This window comes from Alligator mississippiensis, chromosome 4 (assembly GCF_030867095.1).
Source record: "Alligator mississippiensis isolate rAllMis1 chromosome 4, rAllMis1, whole genome shotgun sequence".
Lineage (NCBI taxonomy): Eukaryota > Metazoa > Chordata > Crocodylia > Alligatoridae > Alligator > Alligator mississippiensis.
The window spans coordinates 15294244-15314048 of NC_081827.1; the positions used below are offsets into that span (position 1 = coordinate 15294244).

Here is a 19805-nt window from a genome sequence, read left to right on the forward strand (position 1 = left end):
TGACAAAGTGAAATTTTTCAAAAGTTCCACTTAGTTTTCATTCAGCCTCTGTGCATTTGTACTGTTAGCACCATGATCATCCCCTTCTCAGGTCAAGAGAGGAGACTACAAGCGACTCAAATGTCATGACTGAATAAGAGTAATGCACTCTAAATATTTTCTGTATTTATTTGCCTTGCATCGTAAACCAGTTTTCTTGACCACAAGGTGACCACATGGCTTTGGTGGAGTATTTTAAGCATTTTACCTTGAAATATAAAAACCGAAACGTACCACTACAATAGTGGCTGTGATTTAAACTCTATTACCATCCTCCCCACTTCGAATAATGCTGTGTCAGTTAACTTGTATCAGATTTTGCGAGCATAACTTTCATTATTCTACAATCTAAACAACATCACAACTATCAAGTATATTCTACTTTTTATTTTTATGTGAATAAATCCAAATGAGCCTTATATGGGCAAAGCACCAACATCAAACTCTGATTGTGGCAAAGAAAGTAGCTGGAATGCAGCCTGTTTCGCACAAGGAGCCACACGGCCCACACTACTTTTCACCCCTTGCTTGTTCTGTTCATGCCTGGAGCAAGATCAGAAAGCAGAGGGGTCACCGAGACACTGCTTGGCTTGGCTTGTGAGGATGCTCACTGCATGTGAGGATGCATGCGTCTGCATCTTGCTATGCACTGCTTGGCCTATCACAGACAACATGTGGAAGCCAGAACGGGGCTGGGCATATGGAAGGCAACTTAGCAATATGAGTAGTAGCTGCAAGGCAGATAGCCATTTGTTTTATGGGGGTTGTGCTCATGCACACACTTGGCCAGATTTCAACCTGGGGCCTTGAACTTCTGAAACTCAGGTGAAAGCTTCAACATTACTGTCCCTGTATGAAAAGAATGAGATTCGGAAAGAGTAATGCTTGGGGAGCATTAAGAAAAATCTCCATATCAGGGTGCAGACTGGCTCACTTTAGCATTGCTGGCATAAAAACCCCATACCTAAAACTATTTGCATTCCTCCTTGCTCCAGATACCACGCTCGTCCTGCAACCCTCACGACCACAGTGGAAACTTAAGCTGAGCTCAAGGAAACACCTTACAAAAATTCTTTCCCCACTCCCAACCCCTACTGCCTCCACTGAAAGCTTTGAGGTACTCCACCACAAATCTAGATTAGTTTTAAATGTCTTCAGACAAGTGTTTCCAGGTTCCAACTTTCTGCTAGCAACTTCTTTTTAGACTATTCTTAAAAGAGACTATTGCTTTTATTGCACGACCTTCTGTTCCTCTAGAGCTTATGGTGCAGCATGCATGGATTAGTGATTTATTTCAGATTTTCCATGAGTCAAGCTTTGGCCAGTGTCCATTCAACTGAAGTCCAAGCATCAGAGACAGTACAGCAGAGTATGGTGTAGCCAGGCCAGAGGAATCCGAATTATGTCATTATGAATGCTACATAAAGACCATCTAGTGGATGGGAAATCTATTCGTTCAGAAAAGTTAGAAGGGAGATTTTCACCTGATTACTACTTTTAAAAATAACTGCAGAGAAACATTTATAGTGAAAAGGCTGGATTTTTTAAACATACCACTAAAAACTCCCTATCCATTCATTTCAGTATCTTACTTGAACTGGAAAGGCCCAAGCACACCGATGTAACACACTTTCCTAGCCAAAAGAAAAAACAAATCTTAAACCCTGTGTTCAGACCACAAAACCATAGTAAATTCTGAAGCATCAAAAGCCCTAAAACATATAATTAAGACAGAAAACAGAAATGCACTACACCAGTCAGACTGGCTTCGAACGCCACATAACCTAAATGGAGCGCTGTAATCTCAGAATGAAATTTCTGGCCTCATTTAAACGAATGGGAATATTCCTGTTGATTTCAATAGGGCTGCAATTTCACCTTGGTTTACATAACCTGGCACATAACATGTAAAATTATATACCAAAGTCTGTACACTTCTAGCTAGTTGCAACCTATTTCTTGCTTTAAGTCCCAGTGCAAGTAGTTCCTTCTTTGTCTAGAAGGTTAAGAACAAAAAACAACCACAAATTTAGTTACAAAAGTTTGAGATTAAAAAAAAAACAAGCAGCAATTTAGCAGTATCTCAAATTTCAGCTCGGATCTCACAAGGTAAGCAGTCCCAAGCCTAATCAGCCTAAATGAGACACCTTGATAAACATTTGACATGGTCCTGCAGGTGCAGGTTTCTCTGAGTCGATGCTCAATCAGTGTTGGGCGGTGCAGTGCTATGGGAGAGATCATGCTCTGGATGAGACATAAAACCCAGAAGTCCACTTGCACTCCTTAAAGATCCAAGGCACTTTTCACAAGGGCAAGGCTTGCTTCTCCCCTTGGTCTAGGCAGAGCATAAAAACGTCCCACGTTCAGAACTGCACTACCTGGAACAGGGAGAATTTTGATTTAATTATTTTCCCCTTTCTACCCTGAGCTGCTGTGTGATGCCAATGAAAAGCTGCCACATCTCACCCCTCAGTCAGCTCCATTTCAGCCTAGCAGACTACTCCAGCATTGGCAAAGGTTATTTGGGAGAAAAAAATTTGGGGGATTTTCTTCCCTTTATTTATCCTGCTGCCATCCAGCACTACTGTTAGTTTTTCGAATCACTGCAGAATTAACCCAAATGTTCCCGCTTTGTATCTGCAAAACCTGGAGCAGCACTTAGCCTCAGCCCCTTCTTTCTGACTTCCCTTTTTGCGGATGCACCTCGGCGTTAAATCGTGTAGAAAGTTCCAAGTGACAAGCACAGGATTGGCAAAGAGAAGAATTGCTAAACTGGACGAGATTGGGTCTGTCCGGTTCCTATTTCCTGCAGTGATCAGTACTCATTGTTTTTGAGGAAGATGCAAGAAACTCAGAGCTATTGCAAAATTGTCAAGGCTTCCTACTGAGAAAGATTCCCAACTGTCACATGTTTCTGGTCATTCATACCCTGAAACATAAGTTGTGATATATCATCTCATTCTGTTCCCAATTCTAGATAAAGTAGATTGTTGTTCATAGATTTTTAGGATCAGAAGGGACCTCAGTAAATCATCAAGTCAGACCCCCTGCCCTGGGCAGGAAAGAGTGCTGGGGTCAGACGACCAATTCTTGTTTGAATCCCACCTGGCACAAAGTCCTGAGTTCAGATTCTCGGTCCCATGAGTATAGCCCTGAATAAGTCACTCCAACTCCTTGTTTCTCTCTGTTTTAAATGCGGGCTAGGAAGATTTATTTGCATTCTGGAAGATATTTAAATATGCAAAAGTTCTTAATGAACAGCACTCTGGTCTACATTCATTTTTGTTAATATAGTTATTGGATATTGAAAAGGAAAAAACGCCCGTTTCTTTCATTTCTGAGCCTCTTGTTTGAACAAACCATATTGTTCTAAAGTGGGTTTGTGGCATCTTGATTACCAGGGCAGGTGTGCGGGGTCACAAAATTTACACCTTGATTACAGAGAACTTTTAGTATTAAAAAGTTTCTGAGCAGTTGACTGTCCATCATGAAACTTCCTCACCCCCTTTTTTTGGCCAGCAGAATACCCATTGGCGGGGGAAGCAGGAATTCTTTATTTCATTCCTTTTACAGCGATGACTAATCTTCTGGCCACGCTGGGCTTCTGACAAGCCATGCGTAATCTGGTGCTTTCCAAACACAATCTTTGCCTGACTTAGTGACACTGTTTTTAAATGGCTTGGTTTAAAAACATAAATTCTGGGTGGTTGTTAGTCATTTAAAAAAAAAAAAAAAAAAAAGTTGTCCATTTTCTACTTAACAAAAAAAATAAAAGGTCAGATTTAAAAAAAAATATATACAACAGTCATCACTGGGACAAGAACTTCAAAGGAGTTTCCAAAGGAAGTAATAGCAGTTGCTGGGTAGTGAGCTCTAATGAAAATATGGTCCAGGAGTTTTAAATGTAATATGGTCCAGGGTTTTTAAATGTATGTAAGTATGCAAGCAAAATGTCTATTTAAGTCTGTTTACAAGTAATGGGAATGAGGTGGAAGTGATCTACTGGAGAAAGTATTTGGTTACACATAGAACAACATACTGATTTAACTATGCCAGCACTGCTAAGACGTATCTTGACCGGTACGGATGCAGGATATCAGAATAAGACTGCTTATGTTGGCGAAGTCTAATAGATGGGAAATAAGCTACACTGAGAGGAGGTACCTTTACATCAGTGGAACTGCACTCCTTCTAGGGGCTGTACTGCTAAAACAACTTTGGTAGTAAATCACATCCTTACTTGAAGTAGCTAGATCGATAGGAATTGTACAAGCCTGGGATGTGGGAAACCTGGTTCAATTCCTGGCTCTGCCACTCCTTGTTGTATGACCTTGGGACAGTCACCTTATACTTCCCATGTCTCAAATTCTTGTGCACTGTTGTGCCTATTTACACTGAAGGCTCTTCAGCGTAATGATTTTTTTTTTTACTAGGTTTCCAAACAATGCTCAACTAAAAAGGGCTTTAAGGCCTCTGGGCACAACCATAAAGCAATATTATTATTAATATTAAATAGCTGACTCAATTTTTTAAGTCAGGGGTTGTTAGCTTATTCTACCTTTCCCAAAAAAAGAGAAATGTCTTTGGCTATGAATCACGGCGTACAGCTCTGGTAGGTAAGCAAAGTTCAGCGAGTGCTCAGACATTCCTGGGTTTAGCAGACACATTTTTGAGACATCACTCTCTGGACTACCATTTGGGCATGACATCAGAGACTCCAAATAGGTCCAGGACATGTCCACATATGCACCTTTCTCTTCCAGCAAAAATCTAATTTTATTTTGCATAAGCATATACTGCAAAACGGTTCAGTGTGTAGAGTCCAGACACAGGTCTGAATGCCTCCCCAGTTGGCATAGGCAGACAAGGTTCCCAGTTGGCAGGAGTTTGGGCAGGCTGATCACTGGTATGGAATTGATTGTGCAATATCTGCTTGAACAAGTCCTCTATGGAAAAAAAATCCTGTGTCTGGACACTGACCAATTACATTTTTCAAAATAAAACTGCAGGGTCTAAACCAGACGAGACTGGGTACCAAAACAGCTTATCAAGGCATTATGTGGAATCTGAGCATATTACAGACTTGGCAAATTACTAGACTGCCGAATTGCATTAAGAGCCATTACACAACTCCAGCAGCTCACCAATCCCCACCACATTTGTACAGAGGATTATCTCCATTCTGTACATGCATTCATTTACTCAGAATGAGGGACTGCTCATGTAGTCTGGCGTGTTCAACAGAGAGAAAAAACCACATTCCTTACCTACATACTTCTCGAGCAGTTCTCACAATAGAAGGAGCTATTGGCATCCCATTAACCTTGTTACTATGGTGCTGAATACTCTAAGAGTTGGAACAATTTTATGAATGATGGCAAGGTATGCAAACAGCAGTTCATACATGTATAAATATAGCATGAATCCTCAGGGGACACTTTCAGCAGCTTCCCAATGTAGAGCTATCCAGCTGAACATCTTGCATTTTTTATGCAGTTTTACTTTTAGTTGATGCTACTCTAGATATATGTCTGCAGATCTTTTTGATTCCATGTATGTGTAAGGAAAAATTCCCCTATATGCACAGCTTAAAGTTTACAATCTTTGGAAAGTGCCATTTCCTCAGTTCTAGCAATCTTTAATTTTTTTTTAATCTTTGAAAATGCATCATTATAAATTAAGTAAGAGCTATAGCACTAATAAGGGAGTGGAAAAATTACTCATTTTGTATATTAGAAATGCATCTTGAAGGAATATATTAACAACTGGAGAACTAGTAAAGCTAGGACCTCCCAGGCATCAAAGAAAGCAACTGCTTAAAATTTTTGTTAACATTTGGAGTGATTTAGTTTTGCTTGTGCGTTTCTATTACCCTCCTATCCTCTAGCCCCAATAACTCAAAGGCCCAAAGAAAAATTTTTTGTTAAAGACTTTATCATTCCCACCTCTTCTCTGAAGGCCTTAACAACAAATCCTTCAAGCATAAACATATAAGTAGCTGCAAAGATACCAGTCACTCCAGTGAATTTGGAAGAGTTCATATAAGTTAAATTATTTGCACGTGGGTTTGCAGGGTTAGACCCCAAGAACTGCTCCAAAAAGTGATGCTGAAGGACTTCTTCAGTACAAGGGACATTTTTAAAAATATATTTCTAAAAGCAAACCAGTTTTTAAGGGGCCCTGGAAAATTTATTTCAGGCCTTCCATATATGTTATGAAGGACGGTACCAAAGGGGCCCCAATTCAATTTTCCTCCTCACTTGTGTTCTTTTCAAAACTCAAGGAAGACTCCAAACACAACAATGGCAATGACATTTACCTGCTATTTTGTTGGGGGAAGGAGGTTTAATGAAGAGTTTTGTTTGGTCTTAAATTGGAATATGTACCTTGTCCAGTATAGCTCATATCCAAGGACAAATTGCTTGGGAAAGGTGCTACATAATGGAATATTATCATAATCCAACCTGACTGCTTCAAAAATTCAGCCAGGCTACAAGCAAATGTGGCTCTCCAGCCTCAGATGTCTCATCACTTAAAGATGTGGACTCAGACTCTGTATCAGAGAGAGTACAAACCTAAGTACAGCACAGACAAAGCAGCCAAATCTAAAGGGGCATCGGCAACAAAGCTGTGGGATGCATCATCCATTTCTCTGGGAATAAATACAAGGAGACCGAGGAAAGAACTATTTTTCTCCTATTTAAAACAGTAGATCAACGTACCAAGGATGATTCACTTATTTTGAAGCACTGCTCAGCAGCTTGTCCTGCCAGTGTACACTAAAATTTGCCAGACTAGAGTCCTTGCTTCTCCCCAGACCTACGAAACAATAAGACTTGCCCCCCAGTGCTGTATTAAATGTGCAAAGTAAACTAAAGAAATTGCAAATGGATGTGAAGCGCTCTACTGGGCCAGGGGTCCAACACAGCTTAGGTTTTCAGATGTGCTGCCTGTTTAGAAATCTCTGACGGTTGCTTAGAAGTATCCTGCATCGATGCTGGCCTAAATCTGAACAGTATTTATGTAGGAAAAAAACATGCCTGACCCACTTCTCATCACGCCCTCTTGAATACCCAGGGCTGTTAATTCCATTTCATTATTTTCAGTAGAACAAAAGATGGCATATATACACGAGGTCACATGAATTCCCATTCACTGTACCCACCAGGCACTGAAAGAATCGTTCTATTATATCCCCTGATAAAAACCCCAATACCCTCCCTTTTGCCAAAGAAAAAAAAAAATCTCCACTGGATGCCATTGGTATAAGTTACCTTTGACTGGCTCCGATTCCTTGAGAAGCAGATGCAACTGGGCTCTGAGTTAACAGGCACCAGCAGGGACAAGCTAGCTCCTTTCTACAGAGAGAGGGGGAACAAATACGCTAAGTTACTTTCTGGGAAAGGAAACCCACAGTAATGCTAGCCCATTTCACAGATCGCATATCTAGCACTGAGGTGCACTTTGATTGCAGAGCCAAAGGAAGCGATCCAGCCACAATTAGACATGAGGTTATTCCCCGAGAAGGATCCTGCAGATTTCAGTATCCTAACTTATTGCAAAGCTGAAATTCCTTTGAATGTGGAGGACCAAAGTGATGCTATAAAGCCCTGGGTGAAGCCATCCAATACTTCCAGTGGAAAGAACCACTCCAAATCCCCTTCTTGCTACTTCAACATAGCTTGTCACAATGGGCCGATATGGTAGAAAACTGGGATATGCCAGCAGATGGAATATAAAACCTATAATCCCCCTTGCGTGTAGAGGTGCTGCCCTTACATTAGGACACAGAGGCACTTTCGCTCTCAGAAACGTCACTCGGTTCCTAACTGACCGCATTGCTTCACCTTTTCTTTAGAAAACATCATGCCCCTGTCCAAAAGGCAGTAAGGTCTACCAACATGAATCCAGACAGGCCAAGACATAATAATCCTGGGTTTCTCAAGGTAAGCAGGAAAATGGCACAAAGGGCAGTGTTTGCAGTCTCTTCCCTGGCTGAGAAATAACAGACACCTGCCCTGGTTGATGATTTACTAGATGGTAAAATCAAAGGAGGCTGAGTGCAAGAAAACGGTTGAACTCCTTATGAGAAGGTGAGTTGCAGCGGGCCATCAGAAACACCAACATGCCAAGGCAGGGCAGGGAATGACAGCCTCTTTGTTCAAAATACTGGGCTCAACTGGGGGGAGTTCTGCACACACAGACCCCCAAGTCCTTGTGAAGTATTTATTGTTACCCACAATCTAGAAACTTGAAATTAAAACAAAACAAAAAAAAAAAACCTGCTGCTTTACCAACATCTTTTCTCTGCATAGACATTTCATTGCAGAGTTGCGTACAGAGGTGGCTTGCCAGTTTGAAACATGTTGTGCAACAAACGGCGAGGATTAAATGGATTTTGCAAAACTACCCAAGTGCTAACCTCAATGCTGTGCGAGAGAGAATTGTTTCAGACCTACTTACACCTGAAATCACTAATCTTAGGAGTACCACCTGGGCTCTCTACAAGAGATCTGAAGATGACCATTACAGAACTAAGCTGCCACCTTCCTTCTCCTCTCAGACATAACAGGACTTCCTGCTCTCAAGTTTAAGTCGTTTTCAAAAATTTCTCCATACAGAAAAGTTCTGGGCTCAGTTCTGTACGGCCATACAGCTCACAGTCACTCAGATGGGTTCACAGCTGGGACAAAACACAGATGAATAAAAACAGTACTGTTTTTGCATCTACATTAGTGAGCAGGTAGGGGACTAGGCAACTGTATGGCCGGTTTCTTGCCATTTTTTTTAATGGAATGATAAACCTGTTGGGAATTAGGGTCTACCCTCAAAGCAATATAGGAAACACGTTGCAATGAATGGTTCCCAGGCTCATGTAACAGATGGAACAGAGCAATTGCGTTCCCAATGCCCAGTCAAGAGACCCATTTGTACAGGCCACTGAGTAGAAAGCAAAGTGCTTCCCAGGACATTCTTCCTCTCCTAAATGAGTTGTGCGTCAAAAAACTTCCCAGTAAACACCTGCCAATTCAGCAACTCCTCAGCCTTGTGGCCCCTCTAATGAAACATCCATATGAATTTGTACTTCACGTGACCGCTATACGTACCACAATGAACTGGCAACACGTCCAACAAGGCAAACTGGTTTTCACGCCCTTCTACTCAGTCAGTCTGGGCCATGTCACTTTGCTTCATTTCTTACAATTTGTGGAAAGAGAAAGGATGATTAGAAGGTTACAGCACTGGCCAAGCACTTGAGAGACCAGGGCACAAGTTCCTTCTTTGCTACCTGGAGCAACTCAGTAAATTTTTAGTGCCTTAGCCTTCTCATCTGTAAAATGTAGGGAAGGGAGAAAATAACACCTCCCTACCTCACTGGTATGTTGTATGGATGAGTACGTTAAAGAAAAAAATTCTGAGGTACTCAGATATAAGGCTAGCAGAGGTCACATAAATACCTAAGTGAGAGGCCGCTCTAATTTGAACCGTCTCTTCCATCCAGAACTGCATCCTTCAGGGATACTCTATGATCCCAGCTTCAAACCATTCTGTTTTGCTGAGTTTGCCATTCATATTCTATCCTATTCCTTTTCCCCTAGTTGCATCTTTCTACCTCTCCATTTTCTTTAGCTAGCGCACAAAAATGCTCACTTTTGCCCCAACTCTTTCTTCCTTTGTACATTGTTCTGCTTCCTCTGCCCTTATGAAGAATGCTGTATTCAACCCTGTAAAACAATACTCCTCCTTGGCATCTCCTTGGCAAAGCACTGATACCTTACCTTCACACAATGGTATAGAAAAAAAATTCACTGAACCTTTGGATCTATTCACCCAGGCTGTCCCAAGCCTGGCAGCTACCTTAGACAATTTTCTAAAAGAAAACTCTGGCCCTCAGCAAAAGCACTCAGCATCGTGACTGCACAGATCAGCGTGTGACAAAATAAGTCATGCATTTCTCCTTGGGACACCAAAGACATTCAGAGCCAGAACTTCTTCATTTACCGAGCTGTGAACCGTTACTGCAAGGTGCCTCGGTACAGTTACTCTCAAAAGCAGCAAGTGCTCAAGGTGAAGTGGAGTTCAGAGGAAGTTCTACTGAATTATGAAGAAAGAAAAAGATGCCAAGACTGGGGAAATACAAAAAAAAAAGCACGATGGTAAATTAAGGGATGGGAGAAAGTAAGTGGAAAGAATAAAGAGGGTCGGACTGGAAGACTCCAAGCCGTCTTTCCTCTCTGCCCTAGCACTTATTACGCATCACTGTAACACTGTAATAAGTAATACTACTATTTTATCCTCAGCGCTTGAGTAATATTACACTGAATTTCTTAGGTCCTGAAGAACAGAAGTCAGGCTTAGCATGCCAAATTATCCCTGGCACAATTCCACCGACGTCAACAGACTAACACTCAGGATCAAGTTGACCCAAAAGCTACTTTGATGCAATGAAAGGAGGGAAAGGAGGAAAAGGAGCAATGTTTCTCAATATTTGTAATAATGACTAAGATAATGTTCAGGTGAGCAAACAACTGTTTGTTGATACTGAGCCAGTTACGGTTGACAGCAAGCAAGCGGTTATCGCTCTTAGGATGCACCACCCCCTCCGCATGGTACCATGCGACGCATGGTTAAAAGATGAAAGGTTGTGACTGCCCACTTCAATTCAAAAAGCAACTTGAAGAAGGCGGTTATCTGTGTTTCCTTTAAGTGCCTACAGGCTCACACAAAAACCACGAGCAACTACTCAAATGTACACAATATGCATCCCTAATTCTGCCAAATTAATAACAGTAGTGAAAAATATCCTAGTCACTGCCACAGGACTTGATACAAGTATTCACAAATCAAAATGAGTAATAGCCTACTGCCAAAAGTGTCTTGATGAAAAATGTTTTCATCATGAACTGCACGCAACTCAATTAAACTCATTCCAGAATACGTTTCTCGTTACCGCGTTTTAATTTTACCATGGAAAGTCTCAGTGAAACCGAAACTCGCATGTTCCCGTCTCCTTCTAAGTTTGCTACAGATGGACACGTGTGCTCAACTTCAGGCACAACACGCGCATCTTGTACTACTTTGTAAGGAAAATGCTAATAGGGTCGTCAAGCCTACACACCCCGCATCACGCACAGCTCTTGCACACCTCAAAATCAAGGCACCAAGCAATGAAAAAAGTAAAGTTTAAATATTAAAGTTACATGCCCCCTTCTTCTAACCACTACCACCTCTAACTCAAGCACAAGTACACATTTTAATAATAAAAGGACATTTGTGCTATTACCTTTATACTGGATTTCAATGCAACCTGCTATGAAAATCAAATGAAACCCCCAAGTCCGTTACGGGAAATGCTGACAGAAAGGACACGTATTTATGGTTTACTACCAAGGGATTTCCCCACCATAAGTTTGTATAACTGATAAAGGATACCTATCCCCCTTGCCCGAGTCCATCATAATTGCAATCATGAGCAGACGTTATTATAGATCACCTCTAAAGATGTACCTATTACATAATATTTTTACAAGAAATCATCCTTCAGTGGCAGGATTAAGTAACGAAGACCAACCTACCTACAGTACCCACGGCTCTCATCCCATCATCACATAGCTACGTTAGCCGTACCAGACTGCTGTGAAGCATAGAAAAAGAAAGGAAGCTGCATGCTGCTTGCTTTTAGTCTTTCAAAAGTTAAACAGAAAAAGACAGAGAGGCTGGAAGAAGAGTCAGGAAACAGAGACAGAAATTACTTCGGAGATCCTGGCTGGCGCACAAAAATACTCCACGAGCTTTGCAACGTGTGGAAGCCCCCCCAAAAAAAGCAAGGAAAACCCTCCATTAAACCAAAAAAAAAAAAAAAAAAAATCACCATCCTGCTCCAGATTTAAATGCCTCCCTGCCCAGGATCCCTGGCTGCAGAACCAGATCTAGCTCAGGATCTACCCCATGGGCTCATGAAGCATCCTGTCCTCCTCAAGGAGCAGTTCTGGTCTGGCGGCACTAACAGACACCCCCAAAAGCAGCGCGGACAAAGAGCCCCTGGGGGCTGTGGGGGTGGGGGGCCAAGGCCATTCCCCCTGCCCAGCCCTGGGCTTCTCCCCCAGCCCCAATCCTCAATGAAAGCCCCCGACCTGCTGCTGCTTCCCTGACTCACATGGGCAGCCTGGCAGCACAAGGGAGAGGGGGTTTTGTTGGGTTTTTTTTTAAAAGAAATCTATTTCTGCTCAAGTAAATGCAGCTGCTGAGAGAGGACGGTGTCCCCCACCCTGGCCCTGAGCCCCTCTTCTTGTCCCGGGGGCAGGGCTGGATCCCGCGGCAAATGCACCCCCGCCCGCCCCGCAAAGCAGGAGCCTTTGTGTGCGAAGTAAGAGCCAGAGAGAGGGAGACACCCGGGCACGACACCCACCTCGCCTCCGCGCTGCTCTGCCCCACACACACGGGGCACCTTCCCGGCCCGGGGCGCTGCTCTCCGACCGGACCGCCACGGACCCGCACCCGCTCCCGCTCGGCCCGGCTCGGCTCGGCTCGGCTCTGCCCGCCCGCCCGCGCTCGCGCACGCCCAGCCCGGCTCGTGCAAGGGGCGGGGCGGGGCGGGGCGGGGCGGGGCCGGACCCGGGCATGTGGCTCCGCCCCGCTCCCGCCTCCCCGCCCGGCCACGGCCTTTGTTGTGCGCCAGGAGCTGCCGGGGTGAATGAATGGAGGCACCGGGGTCGGGGTGAATGCAAGCGGGGGGGTGTGACTACAAGTGTGTGCGTGAATGCAAGCAGGAGTGGGGTAGGGTGTGAATACAAGCGGAGTAGGGTGCGTGTGCATGCAAGAGCAGAGAGGGGGTGCATGTGAATGCAGGCACTGCGGGGTATCTTTGTGGATCTATGAAGAAAGGAGGGGGGAAGGAAAATGTGAGAGACTTGAGTGTGTAATGTAGGCATGGGGGGGGAATGCAGCACTTGTTCCTGGGAACCAGAGTCTGCTGCGCAACAGGGACTGAAAGATGTTTGAGAGAGAGAGAGAGAGAGAGTGTGTGTGTGTGTGTGTGTGTGTGTGTGTGTGTGTGTGTGTGTCACATCCCCACCACGTGGCCTGTGGAGGTGCATCACGGCCTGCGGAGGTGCATTGGGAGTGCTGTGCTCCTGCCTCCTTGTGCAGCCAAAGCCCTGGAATGGGATTCAGGGAGACGTGGGATCATTTTTGTGGCTCTGGCAGGCAGGCTGTCCCGATGGCTTTGGGTAAATCACCTAATCTTTCTGCCGGTTCATCATCAGTAAAATATAGGTTAACAATGTCTTCTGCTCACCCTCTGTCTTTTCACATTGTAAACTCTTGGGGGCAGAGGTTGTCTCCATAAGAAGTTGTACAGCACCTAGCACGGCGAGACCTGGAGCACCAAGCGCTACAAACGAGGGTCTGGCTACACAAACACATAAGCAGGAGGGTGTGAACACTGAGGCGATGAGGAGGTGGTGGTTTTCCCCACTGTCAGCCAGGGATTCATCATGGGGGAAGAGGCAGCAGTGAGCTAGAGCTGTGAGCTGGCAGCTCAGCTCGCCCTCCCATCAGTTGTTTGTGTGGCCGTACCTCCCAACAGCAGAAGGACACTGGGCATGAGAGAGGGTAAAACAGAAGAGAAAAGAGCCCGAGTTTCATGTTGCCAGCGTAATTCCAACGCGTTCGAGTGTTACGCGCAGGTTGAGAACCGTAAATCGGGGCTCGTTCCCTGACATCGTGGTGGTTTCTGTCTTGCAAGAGAACAGAGTTAGGATCAAACTGCAGTGAATTTAAGGCTGGGGTGGGGGAGGGAAAAAGGCAGGCCAAGGCATTAAACCCCTTGGGTGACCTGTTTCACTTGAGAAAATGACTCATTCCCTTTTTTTGTTCCTGCAGAGGAGAAATTGCAAACTGGGTTTTTGTTTAACTTCCCTTTCCCTCATTTCTTTCTTCTGTCTTTTCTTTATCCAAAAACATTACTGCTCCGCACCAACCCCTCCTGATATTGCTACCACCCCCAAAATGAAAACGAAGCCCCCTGCCCCGAACCTGCTAGGATCTCACAGCTCATTACAGAGTTTCTGAAAGGCAGAGGTACAATAGGTTACGAAATCTTGTTTCATAACGAGTAATACTTGGTGGAGAAGTGAAGGAGAATCTGGAACGATATTATGGATAGTTTTTGGAAATGCACAATAAAAAATGAACCTTCTGGGATGACGTGCTTATTGGAAAAAATGGTGTGCATACTTGGAGTCCGCTAGCCCCTGTGTATATTCATCACTAGGAAACTTTTGTTTTTTTATTTTTCAGTCATGGGCTTGGATTCCACTCAATCCTGGCTGCGAGGACTGCAGCATCTCAAGCCGTGCTGAAGACGGGGACAGGCACTCAACCCAATGTCTCGGGCTGTGACCTAATTAGCTAAGCAGTGTTGAGCATTAAGCAATATTGAATATGGGAGAAGTTAAAACAAAAAAAAAGCAGCAGTAGCAGTAGCTGGCTGATATGGTGCTGGAGGCTCATTAGGTGGCACTCTTTCTACCCAGCTGATACCACCACATCCATGTCCCCCAAAGGGTGACGTGGATTAGGGTGCAGTTGGAAGCACTGGATTTTCTTTTCCCCCCCCAAAAGGGTAAGGTATCCTTATCCCCAGACAGGATGACTTGGCACTTGGGTGTAGGTTGTAGGTTGACACTTGAGGTCACTAAAGGTGCCTGGGTGCTTTGTAAAACTATTTCTTTACTATGAAATAAGACTGCCGCCAAGTTCCCGTGAAAGTCACTTAAGCCAGCATTTTTCAAGGGTGGTTGCTAATTGTGCAGTCCTTATTTCCCAGGTGCCCCGTTTGGAACGCGAGAATTCAGAACAGCAGGAGCGCGACGCTCCCACCAGGACAAAGGGCAGAAGGCAGAGTACATGTGCACCTTATGCACCAGCGCTCTTCAACCTTTTGGCCCCATGGGCCAAGACGAGAGGTGCAGGGCCCATCTGCAGGCTGGATCCGACCTAGAGTGGCCACTGACGCATCCCAGGAATACAGGACAGCCCCTTGGCCCCCTTAGCCAATCAGTGGTGAGGGATGGGGCCGCCACTTCCTCAGCGAGGGGTGGGGCCATTGAGCCCTGTGGCCAATCAGCAGCAAGGGGCGGAGCCACTACCTTCCTCCCTCCTTCCATACCTCCCTAGATGGATCTCCTGGCTGTGCACCTCCCTTTAGCACAGCCAACAGAATCACAAGGACAAATGATTGACATATATTTCCACCAATGAACTGAAAAACAGGACTTTCTGCTGTCCTTCCTCATTCAGAAATGGACAGGGGACAAAGCATTGAAAGTATAAATGACCACCCTAATCAGACCCTGCATGCCAGGATCAGGCTTGCATGCTCAGATCAGGCCTTGTGCCACTCCTGCCTGGCTCCAGCATCAGGCCCTGGGGCCCTGCACCATCGTCCTGGGTCAGGATTGGACCCCATGCCCCCCTGTGTGCCCAATCTAGCATGCCACAGACCCATGGGGAGCCCTGCAGGCTGAATCTGGCCTGCAAGCTGGGGGAGTTCAACACGCATATTGTAGACTAACTGATCAGAGATAAATAAGCTTTCATGAGTCACAGCTCACTTCAACAGACGCTAGGAAAGGGCATGCAGGAAACTGGCTATCAAAGAGGAATGATCTAAACACAAAAGACAGGGAAGGGGGTGGGCAAAGGGAGAGGGCAGTGCTGAGACGGGCAGAAGGGGCTGGAAAGAACGCAGAGCAATAAACCCACAGGGACATAAAAGCTAATCCAGGCAATGGGATAAGAATCTGTAGTCCCTGTTTATTGTATACTTCACGCAATCCAGGCTGTGGATGATTTCTTGTTCCACAATTAAAAGTTTAAGAACAGCTATTCTGAGGCCTGTGACAGAATGTCCAGGGAAACTAAAGTGTTTTGCCCTAAATTTGCGTGCGTTTCTGGACTTGATGTCAGCTTGGTGCCCTTTGTGCCTGTCTGTCCATCCAATGTAGAGCGCAGAAAGGCACTGAGCAGGTGATAGCATATATCACATTGGTAAAGGGCCAGTGAACGAACCTCAGATGCTAGAATCCGATGGTCTAAACATCTCTCTAAATACAAATGATGTCAAACAAAACAAAATGCTATAAAATGCAATGTACTCTCACAAACCGGCCTGTCAGTATCTCAGATCGAGTAGGCCTGAAGCCTTAGTTCACAATTTTGACAATTTCACCTTTATCATTTAGCATCTCAGCCCCCCTCCTCCAATCGGTAGAACAGAGGTGATAGCAGTTCCCCTCGCAAGGATTTTTGGGAAAGCACATTTGTTCATGTACATGGAGTACTCAGATACTATATGGAAAGCACCAAGAAAAAATAGCAATTCTGTAATCAGTGCATGTTTGGACAGTGTGCACTCGACATGATAAGAGGTCAAACATTGAATGAAAAATTTTAAGACAAATAAGGAACAATTGTCCATTCAGTGAGTGCAATCCATCCTATGCACTGAATAAAGTTGGGTCCTTTGGATAAAATAATATACAAGCAGACATTCAAACTTACTGCACAAGGAAAGTGAATTCATGTTGCATGCACAACCATAACCTGGCTTTTCCAAATGTCTGCCTTGCCACTTACAGGCATGGGTATATACATAATTTACTGAGGGATAAAAAAAGGTGGGGCTTAACTGGGCATCAGCTAGTCCAAAGTGCATACTCCTACTACATGGTAAGTGAAAGCTGAACTGTGGTAATTTACCCCTTTTTCACTAAGAGCTAAGCTACAGGAGTTTAACTTCCACTTCCACAGGTAAAAGCATGTACCATACAGTAGCTAATACAGGTTAGGTCAGGGGTCCTTTGGCCCTATGGTAAGTTGGTTGCATGTCCATAGCCTTAATGGTAGTGTAGAGCTAGATACAGACACTCAAAAAGCCGGATGCTGAATCAATTCAGTCTTGGCAGGTTAGTCTAAACTGCACAGATTAAATTGAAACAGAAGTGAACAGACATCTATTTACCTTTGATTCAGGAAATCCTGGGTGCTGCACTTCAGGAGGGATATGGCCAGCATCGAGAGGGCCCAGAGGAGGGACACTTACATGATTGGGGGCAGCATTGCAGGCCCTATGAGGAGAGGCTACAAGACCTGAACCTGTTCAGCCTCCACAAGAAAAGGCTGAGAGGGGATCTAGTGGCAGTCTGTAAACTTACCAGGGGGAAGACCAGAGGGGAATGGGTGAGACCCTGTTCCCCCACTCGCCTCCCGGAGTAACAAGGAATAATAGCCACAAGCTGATTGAGAGTAGGTTCAGGCTAGACATCAGGAGGCACTACTTCTCAGTCAGGGTGGCCAGGATCTGGAACCAGCTTCCAAGGGAAGTAGTGCTGGCTCCTCTCTTAGGGGTCTTTAAAAGGAGGCTTGATTACTACCTAGCTGAGGTCATATGAGCTTAACTTAGTGGGGGGTCATATGAGCCCAGTATTCATTCCTGCCCATGGCAGGGGGTCGGACTTGATAATCTGCTCAGGTCCCCTCTGACCCTACATTTATGAATCTATGAATGTATGAAATGCAGCCACATGCCTGCAGTGGCTCAGGCCACAAGCCTCAGCATGCTAGAGTACAGCTCTCTGGGTGTATTTATTTCCTCTTCCTGCTGCCCCTGAGATCTCTGGGATTTGCAGTCCAGAATTACAGCAGCAGGACTCTGCAGAGTTGATCACTTCCTCTTCCTGCTTCCAGGTGCCTCTGGGATTTGTAGCCCACAGTTGCAGCCAGCAGTAAGTTTAAGCAGGGGAAGGGGTGTTTAATCACCCTCCCTGGCCCCAAACCCCAGCTGGGGTTTGCCTAGGGGGACAGTCCCTCCTCCCCCAGTTGTTCCCCCTGTGCATCTCCAGCCAGCCTGCCCCCGCCCCCCTTGTCAGCCAGCCCTCACTGCTCCAGCTAGGGAGCAGAGGGGTGGGGTCAGCCCTGCTCTCTGGAGCAGACAGCACAGCCCAGCTCAGGGCTGCATAGCATGCTGGGGGACTGTGATTTAACTTGAACCAGAAAGGGGTCTGGGACATAAGTTTCATAAACCAGCTTGACCCAAATCAGTTAAGCCTGATACTACATTCAGCCAGGTTTATCTTAAATCAGTTTCAGCCATTTTGAAATTGGTTTATGTGCACTGAGCTTCTGTTTTGTCACAGGTTTAAACCAGTTTCTGATCACTTAAACCAGGTTATGTGTAATTTCTGTCCCTAGCCTAAGAATCATATTGTAGCCACGATGGTCCAGAAATTATGTGAGAGGCAAGGATTTCTTAGCATGATAACTTTTGTTGGTATGGAGTTAGACAAGCTTTCAAATGTAAGACATCCTTCATGAATGACCAACTATACAGTTGATCTAATAAAAGCTATCATCCTAGGAAATTCTTGCCTCTCACCATTTTTATTTTACATTTCACATATTTTTGTATGTATCTATTAACTATTTCCTGTAATAACATTTAGAGATCCCAAAGAAAACTGGGTCACCATTGTGCTAGACACTTAGAGAAGGTGCAGCCTTGACAATTTGACACTCTACATAGACCTGAAGGACAAAGGATGGAAGACACAGAAAGCTGAAATGACAGAACAGTGGTGGCTAGGAAGAAGTTTCTACTGTCCTGACTCCTCATTCATTCTCTTATGCACTAACCCTAGAGTCGTCCCTCTGGAAACATTTAAGAAGCTATCATCTTCTCTCGCAAATATTGTACTGGAATCCAGGAAAAAACTGGCTGTACTTCAGAGGAACTCCAAGACTGAAAGATATCCTGGAAATATTTAACAAGCTATACCTCCTTTTTATTGATATTTATGGCCAAAAGTATATAGTCATTTCACTTGATAAACATCAGGAGACAGACGTAATGTGATCACTTGGTATTTTTCTATTTAGTATCTGGATTTTTTTCCTGTTTGTAGCTATACATCTTTTAAAATCTAAATGCAAAAGTAAAGAAAAACTTATCCATTACTTAAATTGTAAACTGTTTGGGGCAGGGACTGTGTGTGTCTGCACAGCATCCTGACCTTGGCCTCTAGATACAACTGTAAAACAATATCAGGTAATGATAATGTACTTTCTGCTGCAAAAACAACATGGGACACAGAGTCAGCTGGTATAAGCCAACGTTGTTTCATTGATTTCAAAGGAGAAACACTGATTTATATCAGATGAGATTCTGGACCTCATTGTTTAAATATGCTTTTTTTCAACATAATTTTCTAGACTTTTAAAATTTATTAAATTAAAACCAACAGGACTGTGGGTTGTTGTGGACTTTTTTCCATACCACAAATCTGCTGAGACATCAATTAAGTATCAGAACAAACATCTGCCATATAGGAGCTGTACAACATTAAATCTTAGTTTTCAGGATTTTCTTTTCACAAAGCCTGGGGCGTAAAAGGGATTTCCTCTGAGTTTTCCTGTGTATCAATAATGAGGATCAGGATGCCACCTTGGTTTCCTCTCTTTTTAAGTATATGATGAGCGGAAATGGTTCTGAATCAAATCACAAAGAACGCTGGAAAAACACAGAATACTGTAGATGCAGATACTCCCTGGCTTAACTCTCTAGTATACTACATCCTTATGTAGGAGGGATATAGATAAATCCCATATGTTTGTAGTTGGCCCCCTGTGGCTGACCTCCAGCTTAAATATTCCACGTTGTGATTAATGATGCGCAGTTGGATCCAAAATGCATTAAATCCACAGGC

General features: G+C 44.3%; 1 protein-coding gene and 1 long non-coding RNA gene across 2 annotated transcripts in view; one reads left to right on the forward strand and one right to left on the reverse strand.

Annotated features, from left to right (window-relative positions):
- Positions 1–12579, reverse strand: part of FAM107B (family with sequence similarity 107 member B) — a 79871-nt gene extending 67292 nt beyond the window's left edge. Inside the window, exon 1 of the mRNA XM_014607514.3 lies at positions 12449–12579. The gene's annotated coding sequence lies outside the window, so the exon portion shown is untranslated. The remainder of the gene's footprint in view (positions 1–12448) is intronic.
- Positions 12580–12682: 103 nt separating this feature from the next.
- LOC132249952 (uncharacterized) lies at positions 12683–16976 on the forward strand. The gene is made up of 3 exons (XR_009461495.1): positions 12683–13268; positions 14341–14665; positions 14870–16976. It is a non-coding gene; the product is annotated as an uncharacterized LOC132249952 (long non-coding RNA).
- The last annotated feature ends 2829 nt before the right edge of the window (positions 16977–19805 follow it).